The 20,876-nt window shown below is 44.5% G+C and overlaps 6 non-coding genes across 6 annotated transcripts; all 6 read right to left on the bottom strand.

Moving 5' to 3' along the window:
- Positions 1 to 18,121: 18,121 nt before the first annotated feature.
- Positions 18,122 to 18,204, bottom strand: trnal-uag (transfer RNA leucine (anticodon UAG)). Its single transcript has one exon. It is a non-coding gene; the product is annotated as a tRNA-Leu (tRNA).
- A 317-nt stretch (positions 18,205 to 18,521) lies between these two features.
- On the bottom strand, positions 18,522 to 18,604 carry trnal-uag (transfer RNA leucine (anticodon UAG)). The gene has a single exon. It is a non-coding gene; the product is annotated as a tRNA-Leu (tRNA).
- Positions 18,605 to 18,721: 117 nt separating this feature from the next.
- Positions 18,722 to 18,804, bottom strand: trnal-uag (transfer RNA leucine (anticodon UAG)). Its single transcript has one exon. It is a non-coding gene; the product is annotated as a tRNA-Leu (tRNA).
- A 117-nt stretch (positions 18,805 to 18,921) lies between these two features.
- On the bottom strand, positions 18,922 to 19,004 carry trnal-uag (transfer RNA leucine (anticodon UAG)). Its single transcript has one exon. It is a non-coding gene; the product is annotated as a tRNA-Leu (tRNA).
- A 717-nt stretch (positions 19,005 to 19,721) lies between these two features.
- Positions 19,722 to 19,804, bottom strand: trnal-aag (transfer RNA leucine (anticodon AAG)). Its single transcript has one exon. It is a non-coding gene; the product is annotated as a tRNA-Leu (tRNA).
- A 609-nt stretch (positions 19,805 to 20,413) lies between these two features.
- Positions 20,414 to 20,496, bottom strand: trnal-uag (transfer RNA leucine (anticodon UAG)). Its single transcript has one exon. It is a non-coding gene; the product is annotated as a tRNA-Leu (tRNA).
- Positions 20,497 to 20,876: the final 380 nt, after the last annotated feature.

Genomic DNA, 20,876 nt, shown 5'->3' with positions numbered 1-20,876 from the left:
GACAACGTTCTCCCCTGACTCCAAGACTGCTTTGAACAGACACAGTGGGAAACTCTCCACAATGAGGACCTGGGCACAGTCACAGACACAGTACTGTCTTACATCAAGTACTGCATGGCACTGTCACTGTGGAGAAGACCATCCAGGTGTACCCAAACCAGAAAACGTGGATGACCAGCCAGGTCCCATCAATCCTCCGGACCCGTGATGCAGCCTTCAGATCTTGCGACAGGGCACTTTACAGCACAGCTCGCACCAACCTGAGGAGAGGCCTCAAGTCTTCCAAGGCCGACGACAAGAGGAAGATAGAAGGCAATTCGAGAAACCCTGAATGATATGGCAGAGCATACAGTCACTCACCAATTACAAGGGCTGGGCTGCAGAGCTGGCAGAGGAGCTAAATAACTTTTCTGCCTGCTTTGAGTGCCAAGCTCAGCACCCAGTCACAACACCCCAACCTCCAATACATCCTACACCAAGCTTGGGAAAAAGCTTCACCCAACTCACTGTGAGGTCGGGGACGTGAGACAAGTGCACCGTGCAGTCACCCCCAGAAAGGCCACAGGGCAGTATAAAATACCAGGCAAAGTGCTTAAGACGTGCTGTCCAATTAGCACCAGTCTTAACAGACCTTTTCAACCTGTCACAAGAACAAGCCTCTGTCCCAGCCTGCCTAAAATCGGCCACCATCATCCCAGTACCCAAGAAGTCACCCACAAACAATCTGGACGACTACTGCCCAGTCATCATCACAAAGTGCTTTCAAAATTTGGTACTGAAACACATCAAAGCCTGTCATCCCCTCATCCTCGACCAGCATCAGTTTGCATATCGGCCGAATAATAATAATCGGACATAGGCTTTGTCATCATCATTGACTCGACAAAAGCCTAATTGTCATCATACCCAGATAACTGCGTATGACGAAATTGGTAGTGCTTCTCCACAAGGTGCGCTTTCCCGGCAAAAAAGGCCCAAATAAGTGATAATTTCAGACTCGTTGGCATTCTGCCGTGATGGATACATCGCATCACCCCCCGAGCGCAAACACATTCCGGCGACTGCAGAAAAAGTTTGACTCACAGATGCCAACAAAGAAAAAAAAAGATCACTTACTTCTCACTGTCTTCTCACTTACCTTTAGTCAGCCAGTAGGAGGCAGATCACCGCCCAAAGTCTTTTCATGTTACCTCACCCCGAAGTTATTACACAGAAGGGATTGTGTATCGTGTTACCGCAAGTTTAGAGTCCTGACGGATGTGGGAAAAACTGTCCATAAGCCTTTTTGTCCATACTTTGGGAGACCTATAGCGTCTGCCAGAGGGCAGCAGCAGGAACAGGTTGTGACCAGGGTGGTATGGGTCCCCGTCAATATTCCTGGCTCTGCTGAGGTAACGAGGGCTGGCAATTTCTTCCAGCCAAAGAGTTTTACTCTAATTCATCACTTTGCTTCCAAAAAATGTCTTGTTGGTGTTAGCGATGCTTTTGACCTTAGCAGCCGACGATCTTCTGGGCAGTGTTAATCACTCTCTGCATGGCCTTTTTGTCTGCTGCCGTGCTTCCAGCGTACCACACTGTGATGCAGTATGCCAGAATGCTCTCCACAGTGGCTCTATAGAAGGTTACCAGATGCTTAGTGTCCAAGTTGTTCCTCCTGAGTACCCTGAGGAAATGGAGTCGTTTCTGGGCCTTTTTCACTACTGCCGTGGTGTTTGTAGACCAGGAGACCTTATCCGTGATGTGGACCCCCAGGAATTTAAAGGACTGGACTCTGTCTACACATACTCCATTTATGAAGAGTGGGGCTAGATCTGTGCTGTGTTTGTGAAAGTCCAGGATTATTTCTTTAGTTTTCGTGGTGTTCAGTGTGAGATTGTTCCCCGAGCACTACGAAGACAGTTTGTTGACCTCATCTCTGTAGGCCGACTCATCCCCTCCTGAGATGAGTCCAACCACAGTGGTGTCATCGGCTCATTTGATGATGGAGTTAGACTGGTGGGTTGGTGTACAGTCGTATGTGTACAGGGAGTACAGAAGAGGACTCAGTACACAGCCTTGAGGGGAGCCAGTGCTCAGTGTAATGGAGGAAGAGAGGTTGGGACCAAGTCTAACAGTTTGTGGACGGTGGGTTAAGATTCTTAATCCAGTAGCAGATGGAAGAGGATAGTCCAAGGTGGGAGAGTTTGTCAGTCAGAATGTCCGGTATTATAGTGTTGAAGGCTGAGCTATGGTCAATGAAAAGCATCCTCACGTGATTCCCACGGTGCTCCAGGTGGCTCAGTGCTGTGTGTAGAGCAATAGCGATAGCATCCTCATTGGATCTGTTTGCTCTATAAGCAAACTGGTGAGGGTCAACTGAGGGAGGGATTGTATTCCTGATATGGCGGGCGACCAACTTTCAACGATCAACTTCATGATCACAGGCGTGAGTGCAACAAGCCTATAGTCATTCAGGCTGTCAATGGTTGGCTTTTTGGGGACAGGGATAATGGTGGCAGATTTCAGGCAGGATGGAATGATGGATTGTTGCAGGGAACAATTGAACATTTTTGTGAAAACTCCAGCCAGCTGGTGAGCACAGGCTTTGAGCACCGTCCCAGGTACTCCATTGGGGCCAGCAGCCTTCCTTGTGTTCACAGACCGCATTACCAGTCTCACTTCATGTTCCTGAAACTTCAGTGTACTGCTGCAGGGTGGTGGTGGGGGTGTTGAGACTGGGTCTGATTTTTCAGTCTCAAAGCGGGCAAAGAAACGGTTCAGTTCCTCAGCTAGTGAGGAATCTGCGTTAACAGACATTGTCATTGTAATTGGTAATATGTTGTATTCCCTGCCACATCTTCTTTGGGTTATTTCCTGTGAACTGCTCCTCAATTTTTCTTGTATATGCTGCCTTGGCCTTTTTAATGCCTCTCTTCAGCTCTGCTCTGGCATTGTACCTTGTCCCCTGACCTGAAGGCGGTGTTACGGCATTTGATGAGTGCCTGTGTCTCCTTGGTCATCCAGGGTTTTTGGTTAGGAAAAACCCGTATCCGTTTATTAACAGTGACGTTGTCCGTGCAGTTTTTGGTGTAGGGAAGTACAGTGTCCGTGTAGTCCTGGAGCTTGTGGTGTTCGAAAAGTTCCCAGTTGGTGCGGGAAAAACAGTCCTGCAGCTGAGAAAGGGCGTCCTCGGGCCAAGTTTTTATTATCATTATTTGTGGCCTTGTTACCCCCAGGAGTGGAGTGTATGCGGGGGTAAGGGACAGGCAGAGATGATCTGATCCAGCCAGGTGAGGGAGGGAAGTGGCTTTATAAACATGTTTGATATTAGAATAAACGTGGTTTAGAGTTTTGTCTCCTCTGGTGTGACACTCCACGTACTGAATAAACTTAGGAAGACAGTCTTTAAACACGCTTTGTTGAAGTTACCAGCGACAATAAAGACTCCATCGGGGTGGTCAAGCTGCTGTTTGTTTACAGCCGTTAGCAGGAGGTTAAGTGCCGTGCTAACGTTAGCATCTGGAGGAATATATAGATAGCCATTACAATGATAACCGTTAGCTCTCTAGGTAGATAGAAGGGCCTGCACCGTATCGCCAATAGCTCTAAATCCGGGGAGCAGTGAGTGTTAATGATCCTACTGTCACAACACCATTCATTGTGTATGAACACGCAAAGTCCCCCTCCTTTGCTTTTTCCTGTTAATTCTTTAGAACGTCAGCAACAGTCTAAATATAGTGTGTATAAGGCTTTAAACAGTCTTATTTTAATGTTAAAGTTGCGTGTTTTGTGATGTGGGTAAGTCAACAGGAGATAGTTCTGTTTTGAAGTCATTCTCCAGTGGGACTCTTTTAAAACTATTTTAAATTGAGAAGGTTGACCTTTGGTTGTGAAACTTTTAAAGGTCTTTGCCTCAATTTCCAAAAGTCCTGGTCTGTCTTGGTCCTAGACTTGCTGGTGAGCTAGACTGATGACTGAGTCCCCATGACTTGAGACCAATTGTCTGACACAAACAGAACATAAAAAGATGACACAAGCGTGTCATTTCAGTTTAAAACTACATTTTAAGGTATTTTGGGCAATTTTCCGACAGGCTCTCAGAGACTGGCACAAAATTAGCTTCCTTAGATTTGTTCTGGTTAAAAACAAAGGCCAGGTAATTGCTGGATCTGTCTCTGATGTGACACATTTGCAGAATGTCAAATTGAATGGCATATTTATGGTATATCTTAGGATCTGGATTGCAGGTGTACAATTAGCTTGAGAGCTCTGTGATCTTCTGGCAAGACAGTGTTGAAGAACATCTGCGCTAACATGAGGCCACAACAGGAGTTATACAAATGGCATTCAATCGCAATGTCGAGCAATTGATCCCATGCTTACATATATATGCATCTCAACAAAAAAATCCTACTAATTACTTTCCACCTCTTCAGGGCCCACTTAAGGCATCTATGGCAAAAAGAATCCACACTAATTTGATCTGGAATGTCACTATTTCCTGACAATAGGAATCAAGGGGTTTTACTTTTTTTTTTAAAGTGAAATTTAATAGCTCGTTTGCCACCTTAAATCGGCTCCATCAAAATGTAAACAGTATTAAAAAACAACAACAAATACTAAGTACATTGATGAGTAGATTCCCCCCCCCCCCCCCCCACACACACACACGCATGTACACACACCACACAACCACCTAGTAAAAATTGAAGCATAAAGCAAAGGCATTAGGGGCTTCACTATTTTTCCTATTTTTTCACTATCTTGGGTCATTGATTTTAAATAACTATAACATAAAAGCATTTATCTGCTCATCTTGAAATGTATATGAGGTCACAAGTGATCACTTACTTACGGGTTTGAATAAAACAATGAAAGCGTGCGAACCTGCCAAAAGTTAGATTTGTAATTAACTTTTTCAACGAGGATGTTCAGCCGTTGCTTCACGCGAGCCGCATGTGGACGCGCATGCGCACTCGAAGCAGAGACAACCTGTCTGCCTGCAAGCAGAGGTGCCATGAACGCAACACTAGTCATTCAAATAATAGTAGAAAAGTTTAGGAACCATGAATAGTAAGGCTTTTTTGTTGTTATTTTTTTTAAAAGACCGCATAGAGTAAGGCTTTTTTTTCTATTTAAAAGAGACTGCATGGAGTTGCAATCAGGCAGCCATAAAGAGTGGACTTAAATTATAACTATAAACTAAACCATCATAAGCAATTTGCATATTGCCGTGAATTTTGGCATATAATTTTGTATTCATATGTGAATAGATATGAGGAAAATTGGTTATTCAGCCTCATTTGGTGTCAATAATCATAGAATTTCAAAACGTTTATTTTCCTTTGGAAGGGATAATACCTCATGGATGGTGTGTGGAGTTGCGTGTTTGTGTGTGGCCTTGTCATGGAACTCAATGATTTTTCCATCCATGATATATATAGTGTATATATATTATTGCTACATGCCTCAATCAGTGGATAATATTGAGTGATGGGCTCACACCGGAAGTGGCAGGGAAGTAATTATACTATAAATAATGTTTGCATGAGTGAGTGTGCGTGTCTGTGTGCATGTATTTCTTTGTGTCAGAAGGAATGAGAGCAAATGGCAGGCATGACAGTGTTTCTACTTCAGTGTATAAGTGGTATTTGAGGAAGAGGGAGCAAGGGAGTAAGTTTGAAGGATGTTGACCTATGATGCATTGTTGCTTCAATGGCAATATATTGAAGTACCACATGATTATTATATTTTAATCCCCAACATACAGTCGTACTACTACTTACGAAATGAATTGATTCCAGAACTTTTTTCGTAACTTGTAAATTTCGTAAGTAGAGGTGTACTTTATATGTAAATTCTCTAATTCGTTCCACGGTCCTCACACAACTACCAACTAAACCCTTTAAAATTGGTCAAAGTGTCCCAATTTTGTATGGAAGATGTGAGAAGCACACAAAAATTAGAGAAAATTATAAGAAAATGAATATATATTCTTAAAAAGAATATAATGGCCAAAAGTCCATGAGAAAATGTGCCCTGCGCCGCTGAAATTGTTCCCTGTTATATAGGGAGACGTAATACTCGTGTTTGTCCGCCAGATGGCGGCAAGAGCCCGTCTATCAGGGCCGAAAGCCGTCCACTTTGTGGTACTACTACATACATTTTAGACTTTTACGTGTACCCTGCGTGGGTGTGTGAAAATATGTGCCACATTGCATTTGTACGAGTTTTAATCACTTAATAATATTGTAATAATAATAAGGGGGCATTTAGCCGAGGTGGACAAGTATGTAAGAGATTCTTGAAGTCTACATGTGCTTTGTGGACTTGGAGAAGGCGTTCGACCGTGTCCCCCTGGGAGTCGTGCAGGGTGTACTGCGGGAGTATGGGTTTCCGGAACCCCTGACACGTGGGCTCCGGTCCCTTTATGAGCGGTGTTAGAGTCTAGTCCACGAAGCCGGCAGTGAGTCAGATCCATTTCCAGTGAGACTTCGCCGGGGCTGCTCTATGTCACCGATTCTGTTTATAACTTTTATGGAAAGAATATCTAGGGGCAGTTGTGGTGTTGAAGGGGTCCAGTTTGACGGCCTCAGGATTGCATCGCTGCTTTCGTGTGCGGTCGATTGGTCGCCGGTCTTTTGGTCGCCGGTCTTTTGGTCACCCCGACCGCGACAACCAAAAGACCGGCGACCAAAAGACCGACGACCAAAAGACCGGCGACCAAACAAGGTAAAACAACATGGTTTACGCATCAATAAAAGCCAACAATGGCCATAAGCAGTTTCACTGAGCCGACGCGTGAGTGTATAAGAGTTTGTATGTACATGCGTTGTCCCTTCAAGAAGCTATGTCAGTCAGGGTCTTAATAAGTTCTCCAACAAAAAACAATAAAAGTCTGGGAAATTTTGAGCTTTTCTTTAGCCTAATAATTACTAGGGCATTAAGTATGTCTAAATGTTGCGATCACGCCGTGTCGTCATGGCATAATCGGGAGTGGATTCGGACCCAGTCGCGGGGAAGTAGGATTTGACGAGGTATTAGCTTCAAAACATCTTTAATAAATCATAAGGGCTCTACAAATCAACAAAGGCTTGGAACCAAAACGGGAGCATGCAGGAATTACCAGCAGCAATGCGGGACGCATGCAGGAAACGATCCAACAATGACACTAGGACTCATTGATGTTTAAGTACCAAAACAGGAAGTAATCAGCAGATTGACCGCAGCCGCTCTGCCCCTACGGCATGCCAGGAGGGACAAACGGGCCACTCCTGACAGTACCTCCCCTCTAAGGGAACATATTCTAGACGTCCTAATGCCGAATGTCTATGAAAAGCGAAAAGCAGGCAGGGAGGCCGGGGGGTAAACTTGGCACGCTGGAACTTGGCAGGCGGGAACTTGGCAGGCTGGAACTTGGCAGGTTGGAACTTGGCAGGCTGGAACTTGGCAGACTGGAACTTGGCAGGCTGGAACTTGGCAGGTTGGAACTTGGCAGGCGGGAACTTGGCAGGCTGGAACTTGGCAGGCTGGAACTTGGCGGGCCAGCGGCACCGAAAGCAAGGTTCGTGGCTTCGGCACGGGTGTGACTGGCGGCCCAGGTGGCAGAGGGAGTATTTTGCGTGGCTTCGGCACAGGAATTTTGAACGTCGTGGTTGGGCGAGGCGTCTGGACGGGCGAGGTCGAGCGAGGAACTTGGACGTACTGACTTAGCTTTGCTGGCAGCCCGGTGCGACGGGCTGAGCGAAGTGTCGGTTTAAAGGTGGAAGGAGGCTCAGAATTACCTCCTAGTTGGGATTCCTCCGCTGCCAGAACGTCTCTGAGATGCCCATATCACGGCGTGTCCATTATAAACTAAATTTTGGGGAGCTTACCACTAAATCCATGTGGTTGGGGGGCTTCGAGAAGGGTGGCTGGCGTCGACAAGAGCGTCAGCGCGAGCGTGGGTGGCTTCCCGCTGGGTCCATGATGGTCGGATCGTTCTGTTACGATCACGCCGCGTCGTCGTGGCGTGATCGGGAGTGGATTCGGACCCAGGCGCGGGGAAGTAGGATTTGACGAGGTATTAGCTTCAAAACAACATCTTTAATAAATCAAAAGGGCTCTACAAATCAACAAAGGCTTGGAACCAAAATGGGAGCATGCAGGAATATGCAGCAGCATGCAGGACGCATGCAGGAAACGATCCGACAATGACACTAGAACTCATTGATGTTTAAGTACCAAAACAGGAAATCATCACCAGATTTACCGCAGCCCGTCTGCCCTGACGGCACGCCAGGAGGGACAAACGGGCCGCTCATGACACTAAATAGTAATTCGCAGTTTGTATTTAGGGAATTTAGGCAACGATTTAAATGGTAATTATCACTTACCTTCCGGGCGACCAAAAGACCGGTGACCAAAAGATCGGCGACCAAAAGACCGGCGACCAATCGACCGTGTACCCCTGCTTTTTGCAGATGATGTGGTTCTGTTGGCTTCATCAGGCCATGATCTCCAACTCTTGCTGGAACGATTCGAACCGATTGTGAAGCGGTCGGGATAAGAATCAGCACCTCCAAATCTGAGACAATGGTCCTCAGTTGGAAAAAGGTGGCATGCCCTCTCCGGTTCAGGGATCAGGTCCCTCTCCAAATGGAGGAGTTTAAATATCTTTGGTTCTTGTTCACGCGTGAGGAAAGAATGGAGCAGGAGATCGACTGGCGGATGAGTGCAGCGTCTGCAGCGATGGGGACTCTGCAGCGGTCTGTTGTGGTGAAGAAGGAGCTGCGTCAAAAGGCAAGGCTCTCTATTTACCATTCGATCTATGTTCCCACCCTTATCTATCTACCAAAAGTACAAGATCTCGGATACATGTGGCTGAAATGAGCTTCCTCCGGAGGGTGTCCGGACTCTCCCTTAGAGATAAGGTGAGAAGATTGGTCATCCGGGAGGGGCCCGGAGTAGAGCCACTGCTCCTCTGTATTGAGAGGAGTCAAATGAGTTGGATCGGACATCTGATCAGGATCACCCTGGACGCCTCACTTGGGAGGTGTTTCGGGCACGTCCCACCGGGAGGAGGCTATAGACCGGGCCGACCTTGGACACGCTGGGGAGAATGTCTCTTGGATGGGCTGGGATCGCCTTGGGGTCCCCCCGGATGAGCGGAATGAAGTAGCTGGGGAGAGGGAAGTCTGGGCTTCCCTGCTGAAGCTCCGGCCCTCGCAACCCGACTTCGTATAAAGTGGAAGAAGATGAAATGAGATGGGGATATGAAAATACTGTAATGTATTAAAATCTAAATCTATTTAAAACCAAAACAACTAATTGAGAGCTTTAGTCCATGTCTTTTTCGTCGGATTCGAGAGGCATTGGATCATCGATGGAATCTTCAGGAGGTGCCGCTGACCGCCATTTTTCTTTCTCTGTGCTGAGTTGAGTGACAGTCCCCTGTCTTCCATCATTTTCTTAGTGGCAAGCGGAAGACAGGGAAGTGTTTTCCATTTACGACTTTCTGCGTAAATTTTGACATTTTTATGAACTTTTTTTATATTTAATCTAAAAAAACACGATGGACCGAAGCCGCAAATGTTGAAACCGCGAAGTGGTGAAGGATTACAGTATTGCGGAAGTATGGGTAATACTCCACACATGACAGCCACAATGCGACAACAGAATAGAAAACCTCTGAGAAGCATGCTTTTTTCACCTTCAGTTTGGAGATTATTTTAGAGGGCAGGGTGAAAGTAGTTGAGAAAGAAGCAATTCTCAACAGGGTGGAAGATATACTTTTATCATTAAACCTTTTCTGACACATTTTTGATGGCCTTGTGTCAAAAATATATTTGTTTATCATTAAAGTCAATTGCATTATTATTTCATAGAAGATTTAAAGTAAATTTCTAGTAATCCTAGATCAGTGAAAATCTCTAAGCAATGTTTTAATTTCTCAGGGGTTCTCTTCTATTTTTTACATTAGAAAAATCCCCCATCTATAGATAAGTATTTTACAACTGCAGATTTTGCAGCACACGTGAATAGTGGTGGTAGCAGTGGTGGTGCAATTTGGGTAAAAGATGGGGATTCATGTTTGAGTCTTGGAATGTACAGCACAGCCACTGGCCCAACTACAATTGGTGATAAATGTGGCAAAATTGCCCTAGAGACTCTAGAAAACAGGCTGGGTTCATTGGTTGTGCACCCAGCCTGGCTTTCCTGACCCCCATAGCAATCAGTCACCCACCTTTCAAGCAGAGAACAAGCACTGAAGACAAAGTATTGAGTGAAAGAGTGCAGTAAAAAAAGCAGTGAAAATAGCGTTGAGAGCTCGCTCAATGGTAATCACTTTGTATTGAAAGATCGTAACACTTTCAATCTTGTAGTTATATTACTTGTGTTTTATGTCAGAGTCCTTTTATGATAAACACCATTTGTTTTTCTGTGACAAGTGTCAACAAAAATATAGGCAAGACATTTTTAAAGGTTCCATGACCAGTTCCCTTTTTTGGCTAGAGAAAAGGCGAGATTCTTGTTCTGACTCGATTTCTCAAAGCTTTCATTGCTTCTGCCCAAAGTGGGCGTTAATTTGAATGCAAGTGGGTGGGTTTCAGTTGCAAGGAACATGGCTGGTTTGAAATCAAATACTGCTGGGTCTTAACTTGGACATCTGTTGAGATAGAGATTCTGAAGATATGCCCAGGCATCTGATGCTTCCTAGATGTCTCCCGGGTGTGGTATTCTGGGCATGTCTCACTGGGAGAAGACTGGAGGGCTGACCCAGGACATGCTGGGGAAACTATGTCTTCTTGTTGCCCCTGCCACACAACCCTGGATAAGCGTGGTAAAATAGATAGATTGATCAGAGCAAGGGGCCTCCCTCAAGGAGGGCATTCCTTCTCATTTACGCAACTATATAATCTATTTTCTTTTTTTGAAATCATTCTGAAAGTCAGAATAATGATGAAAAATAATTACTGACTAAAATGTGAAACTGAGGAAGAAGTAATGGAGGTTAATTAGAATGAACATCTTCAGTGGACTGGAATGATAGCCGTTGTTCATTTATGTCCTGCTGATAAAGACCAAATGGTTATTAGTTGTTCAGTGTTGCACATGTCAATTGCACGTAATACCTCCATGTTGCACCGACATTTTAGGGAAGAAGGTACCGCTGTCTGTGTCATTTTTTTTCAATGGCCTAATGAGTTCTTGTCAATATCATATTATCTGACAATAGTCCATGTGTGCATGTGAGTGTTCATCTGTGCATGTGTATGTGTGCGTTTGTGCCTGTGTGTGGGCAGGCTTTGTTAAGCAGGCAATTAAAGTACTTCATTAGTTCTTTGTTAGCTCATTCCATCATTTCATGCTATTCTCGCTTCCTCTCCTCTTTCTGTCAGTCTGCAGGGAGCAGATATTCTATCAGAGAACTGTCTATCAAATGCGGCTTCACCACCATCCACTGGGGTGTTTGAACAGTAGCACAATTGGGAAAGCTGCATCTTGGCATCCAAATGTAACAGCTGGACTGGTTTTGTGGGAGCAGTAGGGACCATCAAGTGGGACCAGTTTATGGCTGTTCCATGCTATAATCTGTTTTAGACACACACTTTCCCACCTGTAAAAATGTCTTCTCTAATAATTTCATGATTTTTGATGAATTTTCCTACTTTTAGAACCGAGAGGTTCTTATCTGTTGTCCCTGTCTAAAACATTTAAAGGGTTTTGAAGAGGTTTCTTAAATGATGTTACCCTCTAAACACGTTAATGCAAAATACTTTTCCACAAAACAGTGGGCGGTCACTCCACAATGTTGTTTTGTATGTAATTCCCTGCATTCCTGTCTTCTTTATTTTCTTCCAGAAAAAAATCTGCGATGTAGTGAAACAGCGATAACCGAAGCACAACAAAGCAAGGTGTCTCTGTAACCGCTTGAATATTGCGGCATCAACTTCAGCAGATTCACGAATCGCAGATTTTTATCTGGAAAAATAAGTTCATAAAAATGTAAAAATCCACACTGAAACTTGTGCTGTGTCCTCTGTCTTCCGCCATTTTCCTAGTGGCGAGCGGAAGACAGGGGAGTGGCTTCCGCTTGCCACTAGGAAAATGGTGGAAGATAGAGGAGTCAGCACTGACAAAAAAAGGCGGGCAGCGGATGGTGGACATCATTTTCATCCAAAAAAAAGACCTTTCTGAGCGCCCGGGAGTTGTGTGAGGGTCAATATTTATCAGAAATGTGAGCCCCGTGCAACATTACGCAATGGCACTTATTTGAAAATAAAACTTGCTCGGCGAATTGGACGGTAGGGCCCTACCCGTAGGGTTGGCCGGTGCTTCAGCAGCCCGTGCCCGCGGCTTTGGCGGCCCATGCCCGCGGCTTTGGCGGCCCATGCCCGTGGCGTCGTCCGCAGTTTCGGCGGTAAGAAAGGTCTGCCCCGGAACAGGCAGCGAAAAGTTTTTTGCAAGACGATGCCGGACATTTTTATTTAAAAACAAACTGATGATGCCAGGCTTCACACGGATCGCATGTGTGGGGATGCTAGTGGCTAGCTTCATGGAAAAGCCAGCCTTAATCAATAAGTTTGACTGTCCTCATGGTTTGAAAAACAAGAACAAAGCCTATGTTTTGTCATACAGGTTTATAACAGGCAATGGTGTTTTTAATTCCTTTTTTCCCCTGACATGTTTTGTCAGGTGAGTACAGTAATCCCGCAAATACCGCGGACAATGGACCCATGGCCACAGGAAGACAAAGAACTTGGACTAAAACTCCAATTTACCTGTTTTTTTTTTAAATCTACAGTAATTCATTGACATACGAGTGTCCCAACACACGAGCAATTTGCGATACGGGTAAAATTTCCAGCAAATATTTACCTTGAGACACGAGACACATTTTGATATACGAGCATACAGCCAAATGTGGCCAACGTACGAGGCTGCTTTTGAGAACAACATGGGCACTGTCTTTCCTGTCGCAACTCCCTCGTGTAAATGCCTCTACGAGCACTTGGTGGAGCGTTGTATTTTTTCAGTGTTTTTTTCCCCGTTAGTCATTGCAGAATGGCGGAGCTTGCTCGCCAATACGAGAGGAGTATTACTTCCCGGGCAAGTTGGCAAGTGGTCGTGCGTTATCCTATTGTGAGGACATTTGTGTGCATAATTTTCGGAATATTTTGAAGTGAAGACAAGCAAACAACCCTCGATAGGTTTTAAAAACTGCAGCTGAAAGTCAGGGTGGAAGCTGAGCAAATTGAGCCAAGGAGAGGGAGGAGAAAGGTATAAAAGATTTTAACTAGTTTAGAATTAAGTTTGGTGTAAAGTTAAATTAAACGTATTTTTGAGTGTCTGTATTGTAATTCACGTTCATTTAAATTTGTTTATGTTATGTTGCGAGCGTGTTGCCGTGCAAAAAGTCTCTCTCTCTCTCTCTTTGTCCCTCTCTCGCTCCCCTCCGCGAAATCCGTCTAATTTTAATACAATTAAACATCATAACCAATAGTTATTTATTACTTTATTAATAGATGGCGAATAGAACAAATTAAAAATATAAAATTACAAATAAAATGTTTTTTCATTCCAATATCCTGCTTGTTGGTGTTTTTTTCAGAGGGTTGGAATGAATTCATTTGTGTTTAGTTCATTTCTATGGGAAACGTTGATTTGAGAAACGAGTAAATCGACATACGAGCTCAGTCCCGGAACGCATTAAGCTCGTATCTCAAGGTATCACTGTATCTCAAGGTACCACTGTATATCAAGCGGAGAGGAACTATTTTCTCTGTGAGTACAGTATTTAAAGTAGTTAATTTTTTAAATATATACATTATATTTGGATATGAATACATTACAGTCTTCTGACATGCTTATAGCTGTAAATAAATATTCACTTTGATGATTGTACTTGTACTGTATTTCTGTATAGGCCCGAAAACATGTATTGTGGTAATTAAAATGGGGGTGATCTTACTTTGCGGTTTTTCATTTATCACGGCCATATCTGGTCTACATTAACCACAATATTTGAGGGATTACAGTAGTCACTATCTCCCTCCATTATTCTAGTCAGTACACCCTACATTCCCCGATCTGTGGATGCCCAGTTTCTCAACCATGTTCTTAAAATCATCGCAGTATGTATATACATACATATGTGTGTGAATGTTCTTTAGCTGTTTGTTTCTAATGTTTGGATTCAGTATTTAGATTTCAGTTCTGATTCCTTGCCTTGTTTACAACACTTCCTCTAACCTGTCTCACAATGCATGAGCACAGGAGGTTCTCAACAGCCAATATCACTGGTAGTGTAAATATATATGTTGATATATATATGGCGGCGCGCACTGACGCAGCGGCTTTATGCTCTCTCCACAAAGTACGGACAAATAGGCTTAAGGACAGTTTTTTCCCCACATCCATCAGAACTCTAAATTTGCGGTAACACAACACACATTCCCTTCTGAGGTAATATGAAAAGATGTTTGGGTGGTGATCTGCCTCCTACTAGCTGACTGAAGGTAAGTGAAAGACAGTGAGAGGTAAGTGACCTGTATCCATAACAGCAGAATGCCAAATTACAAGTCCGTAACTATCACTTATTTAGGTCTTTTGCCGAGTAAACGCAGCTTATGGAGAAGCACCACCAATTTCGTCATACGCAGTTTCTGGGTGTGATGACAAGTAGGCTTTTTTGTTGTTGATAATGACGACAGGGCCTATGTCCGATTATTATTATTATTATTATTATTATTATTATTATTGTTATTATTATTATTATTATTATCTTCAATGTGTAGTCGATGGAAAGCTACTTTGATGACAGAGTTCCATTGTAGCTCTCCAGAGAACCAGAGAGCCTATTCCTGTCTATTGTACACACACCTCTTTGCAGACTGCACTGCTGCTACTATGTAGCCCAAGGCCCAAACTTGTGTCTTTCTAATCAAAGTCCCGGAAGCATCTAAAAAACAAACTTGCAATACCAGGGATGGCCACTACATGCTGTCTTTAAAATAGACCAATCTTCTATAATGCCTCGTTCTAAATTACTATGCTTATTTCAGTGAAAAACAAACAAACCAAAAAACATTTTAAAGACGGTTAAAAAATTTTTTTTAACTGTATGGTGACATAAATGCTTCATGACAATTGCCTGGGAGAAGGATGAGGGTGTAGGGGTTGCAATCATTTTTAAATTGAAATCCAATTTTAGAACTGTTTGTACCACACACAGTGCCCGAAGCTCAGCTGCTATCTTCAATTAGCGTATTTTAGACTTTAGCCAAGGCAAACATTTGTTCTACAATTGACTATCCTAATAGATGTTAAAGAGGTTCCTTTTTTCAATAGCTCGGCTTTGCAACACTTTGCTATACTTCTCTCAATTCTAATCACTGGATGAGTACAAAATGTATATTTTAGTGTGTGACAAATATAGTTTTCATACAAACACACACACACACACATCCACTTTCTGTCTGTCTGTATCTCTGTCTCAGTATCTCTCTCTCTTTGTCTGTGTCTGTCTCTCTCTCATTTGGAAATGGTTAGCCTCTATGTGTACTGAAGGGGTAGGAAACCTATTGCTTTCGAGACATATATGGCTTTTTTGATCAGTGAATATGGCTCCCGCTAACCTGTGAGATCAAATATGGAGCGGAGTCCCGAACACATCAATAGGAGCGTCACGTTGGCACTGTGGCGCCGACACTACCTCTTGTACCTTTTAGAGATTTCTTTTTTCCATTTAACTCTTCTGCATGCATTCATTAGCATTGATTAGCAACAGCGTAAACATGTTTTTACATGGAGACATTGGAGATCCAAGATGGCGCCGCGCACGTGTGCAGCGGCTCTATGCTCCCCAGTTTGGTGTTTTGTTTTCTCAATCTTATCGTTATTTACTAACATCTGCGAGGCAAACTTTTTCTACAGTCGCCAGGATTTAATTACTCTCGGGAGGAGATGCGATTTATCCATCACAACAGATTACCAACGGACCTACAATATCCCCGAGGACATTTCGAGAACACCGGGATGTCCATGGATAGTCAGCCCACTCAGAGTACGACGGAGGATGCTGGGCGGGCCTAGCTGCTAAGCTAAGGAAGCAACCACACTGAGCACCGCTTCCGAGTATCTTCTTAACCAACGCCAGAAACATCACCCACAAAATGGACGATTTGGAACTTCAGCTTGCTACCAACAGCTTTGTCAGGAACTGCAACGTTATTTTCATCACGGAAACGTGGCTACATCCGCAAATCCCTGACGCCGAGGTATCGCTAGCTAGCCGGACGCTATTCCGAAATGATCGTTCGAAAGAATTATCAGGGAAAAGCAAGGGGGGGGACTTTGCGTGTACATACACAATGAATGGTGCTGCAACAGTAGGATCATTAACACTCACTGCTCCCCGGATTTAGAGCTCTTGACAGTACAGTGCATGCCCTTCTATCTACCTAGAGAGCTAACAATTGTCATTGTAATGGCTGTTTACAGCCCATCAGATGCTAACGTTAGCATGGCACTTAGCCTCCTGCTAGCGGCTGTAAACAAACAGCAGCTTGACCACCCCGATGGAGTCTTTATTGTCGCTGGTGACTTCAACAAAGCATGTTTAAAGACTGTTCTGCGTAAGTTTATCCAGTACGCGAAGTGTCACACCAGAGGAGATAAAACTCTAGACCATATTTATTCTAATATCAAACATGCTTATAGAGCCACACCCCTCTCTCACCTTGCTGGATCAGACCATCCCTGCCTGTCCCTCACCCCCTCATACACCCCACTCCGGAGGCTAACAAGGCAACAAATAAAGATAATAAAAACATGGCCCTAGGATGCCCTTTCTCAGCTGCAGGACTGTTTTTTCCTGCACCATTTGGGAACTTTTTGAACACCACAAACTCAAGGACTACACGGACCCTGTACTTTCCCAAATCAAAAACTGCATGGGCAATGTCACTGTTAATAAATGGATACAGGTTTTTCATAACCAAAAACCCTGGATGACCAGTGCGACAGATGCACTCATCAAATACCATAAGACCTCTTAGACCGCTTGGCCATTCTGACTCCGACTCCCGATTTCAGGCTAACTTCCGCTAAACAAACTGGTTTTTAGCAGAACGCAAGGGTGACAAAGTACCCAATGTTTCAGAGTAGATCAACTTTTTGTAATCTAAAACAGGCTGTCAGAAGTGGGATTTGAAACCACACCTCAGGTGGAGACTTCGACCTGAATACAGTGCCTTAGACCGCTCGGCCATTCTAACCCCCACTTGCATCCTTGGGGTAACTTTGGCTAAACGCACAAGTTTTAGGAGGAACACAAGCCTGTCAGAAGAGGGGATTCGGACCTAGGCCTACAGTGGAGACTGTGACCTGAATGCAGCGCCTTAGACCGCTCGGCGATTCTGACTCCCTCTTGCATACTTGCGGTCACTTTGGCTAAACGAACAAGTTTTTAGCGGAACACAAGTTTGACAAAGTAACCAATGTTTAAGAATAGATCACCTTTTTGTCATCTAAAACAGCCTGTCAGAAGAGGGATTCGGACCCGCGCCTCCAGTAGAGACTGTGACCTTAACGCAGCATTTTAGACCGCTTGGCCATTCTGACTCAAACTCCTGTTTTCAGGCTAACTTCCGCTAAACGAACTGGTTTTTAGCAGAACGCAAGGTTGAAAAATTACCCAATGTTCTAAAGTAGATCACCTTTTTGTCATCTAAAACAGCCTGTCAGAAGTGGGATTTGAACCCATGCCTCCAGTGGAGACCAAGACCTTAACGCAGCACCTTAGACCACTAAGCCATTCAGACTCCGACTCTCGTTTTTGGGCTAACTTCCCGTCAACGAACTGGTTTTTAGCAGAACTCAAGGTTGACAAAGGACCCAATGTTTCAGCGTAGATCACCTTTTTGTAATCTAAAAATGGGTGTCAGAAGTGGGATTTGAACCTATGCCTCCAATGCAGGCTGCGACCTTAACGCAGCACCTTAGACCGCTCGGCCATTCTGACTCCCACTTGCATACTTGCGGTAACTTTGGCTAAACGCACAAGTTTTTAGCGGAACACAAGTTTTTAGCGGAAGACAAGTTTGACAAAGTACCCAATGTTTAAGAGTAGATCACCTTTTTGTAATCTAAAACAGGCTGTCAGAAGTGGGATTTGAACCCACGCCTCCAGTGGAGACTGCGACCTAAACGCAGCGCCTTAGACCGCTCGGCCATTCTGACTCCCTCTTGCATACTTGCGGTAACTTTCGCTAAACGCACAAGTTTTTAGCGGAACACAAGTTTGACAAAGTACCCAATGTTTAAGAGTAGATCACCTTTTTGTCATCTAAAACAGCCTGTCAGGAGAGGGATTCGGAACCATGCCTCCAGTAGAGACTGCAACCTTAACGCAGCATCTCAGACCGCTTGGCCATTCTGACTCCAACTCTCGTTTTTGGGCTAACTTCCCGTAAACGAACTGGTTTTTAGCAGAACTCAAGGTTGACAAAGTACCCAATTTTTCAGAGTAGATCACCTTTTTGTCATCTAAAACAGGCTGTCAGAAGTGGGATTTGAACCCACGCCTCCAGTGGAGACTACGACCTAAACGCAGCGCCTTAGACCACTCGGGCATTCTGACTCCCTCTTGCATACATGCGGTAACTTTGTCTAAAAGCACAAGTTTTTAGCGGAACACAAGTTTGATAAAGTACCCAATTTTTAAGAGTAGATCACCTTTTTGTCATCTAAAACATGCTGTCAGAAGTGGGATTTGAACCCACGCCTCCAGTGGAGACTGCGACCTAAACGCAGCGCCTTAGACCGCTCGGCCATTCTGACTCCTGGTCTCATTTTTGGGCCAACTTCCCGTAAACGAACTGGTTTTTAGCAGAACTCAAGGTTGAATAAGTACCCAACGTTTCAGAGTAGATGACCTCTTTGTAATCTAGAACAGGCTGTCAGAAGTGGGAATCGGAACCACGCCTCCAGTGGAGACTGCGACCTAAACGCAGCGCCTTAGACCACTCGGCCATCCTGACTCCCTCTTGCATACATGCGGTAACTTTGGCTAAAAGCACAAGTTTTTAGCGGAACACAAGTTTGATAAAGTACCCAATTTTTAAGAGTAGATCACCTTTTTGTCATCTAAAACATTCTATCAGGAGTGGGATTTGAACCGACGCCTCCAGTGGAGACTGTGACTTGAATGCAGCGCCTTAGACCGCTCGGCCATTCTGACTCCTGCACTCATTTTTGGGCTAACTTCCCGTAAACAAACTGGTTTTTAGCAGAACTCAAGGTTGAATAAGTACCCAACGTTTCAGAGTAGATCACCTTTTTGTAATCTAAAAGAGGCTGTCAGAAGTGGGATTTGAACCCACCCATCCAGTGGAGACTGCGACCTAAACGAAGCGCCTTAGACCGCTCGGCCATTCTGACTCCCTCTTACATACTTGCGGTAACTTTGGCTAAAAGTACAAGTTTTTAGCGGAACACAAGTTTGACAAAGTACCCAATGTTTAAGAGTAGATCACCTTTTTGTCATTTAAAACAGCCTGTCAGTAGAGGGATTCGGACACGCACCTCCAGTAGAGACTGCGACCTTAACGCAGCATCTCAGACAGCTTGGCCATTCTGACTCCAACTCCCGTTTTCAGGCTAACTTCCGCTAAACGAACTGTTTTTTAGCAGAACGCAAGGATGACAAAGTACCCAATGTTTCAGAGTAGATCACCTTTTTGTCATCTAAAACAGGCTGTCAGAAGTGGGATTTTAACCCACGCCTCCAATGGAGACTGCGACCTTAACGCAGCGCCTTAGACCGCTCGGCCATTCTGACTCCCACTTGCACATTTGGGGTAACTTTGGCTAAACGCACAAGTTTTTAGTGGAACACAAGACTGTCAGAAGAGGGGATTTGGACCTAGGCCTACAGTTGAGATTGCGACCTTAACGCAGCACCTTAGACCACTCGGCCATTCTGACTCCCACTTGTACACTCGGGGTAACTTTGGATAAACGCACAAGTTTTAACAGAAACACAAGACTGTCAGAAAAGGGGATTCGGACCTAGGCCTACAATTGAGACTGCGACCTTAACGCAGCACCTTAGACCACTCGGCCATTCTGACTCCAATTCTCATTTTTGGGCTAACTTCCCGTAAACGAACTGGTTTTTAGCAGAACTCAAGGTTGACAAAGTACCCAATTTTTCAGAGTAGATCACCTTTTTGTAATCTAAAACAGGCTGTCAGAAATGGGATTTTAACCCACGCCTCCAGTGGACACTGCAACCTGAACTCAGCGCCTTAGACCGCTCGGCCATTCTGACTCGGACTCTCGTTTTTGGGCTAACTTCCCGTAAACGAACTGGTTTTTAGCAGAACTCAAGGTTGACAAAGTACCCAATGTTTCAGAGTAGATCACCTTTTTGTAATCTAAAACAGGCTGTCAGAAGTGGGATTTGAACCCACGCCTCCAGTGGAGACTGCGACCTAAACGCAGCGCCTTAGACCACTCGGCCACCCTGACTCCCTCTTGCACATTTGGGGTAACTTTGGCTAAACGCACAAGTTTTTAGTGGAACACAAGACTGTCAGAAGAGGGGATTTGGACCTAGGCCTACAGTTGAGACTGCGACCTTAACGCAGCACCTTAGACAACTCGGCCATTCTGACTCCCACTTGTACACTCGGGGTAACTTTGGATAAACGCACAAGTTTTAAGAGAAACACAAGACTGTCAGAAAAGGGGATTCGGACCTAGGCCTACAGTTGAGACTGCGACCTTAACGCAGCACGTTAGACCACTCGGCCATTCTGACTCCAATTCTCGTTTTTGGGCTAACTTCCCGTAAACGAACTGGTTTTTAGCAGAACTCAAGGTTGACAAAGTACCCAATTTTTCAGAGT

The sequence above is a fragment of the Stigmatopora argus genome, chromosome 6, assembly GCF_051989625.1.
Source record: "Stigmatopora argus isolate UIUO_Sarg chromosome 6, RoL_Sarg_1.0, whole genome shotgun sequence".
In the NCBI taxonomy this organism is placed as follows: Eukaryota; Metazoa; Chordata; class Actinopteri; order Syngnathiformes; family Syngnathidae; genus Stigmatopora; species Stigmatopora argus.
This window is presented reverse-complemented; position numbering and strand designations above follow the sequence as displayed.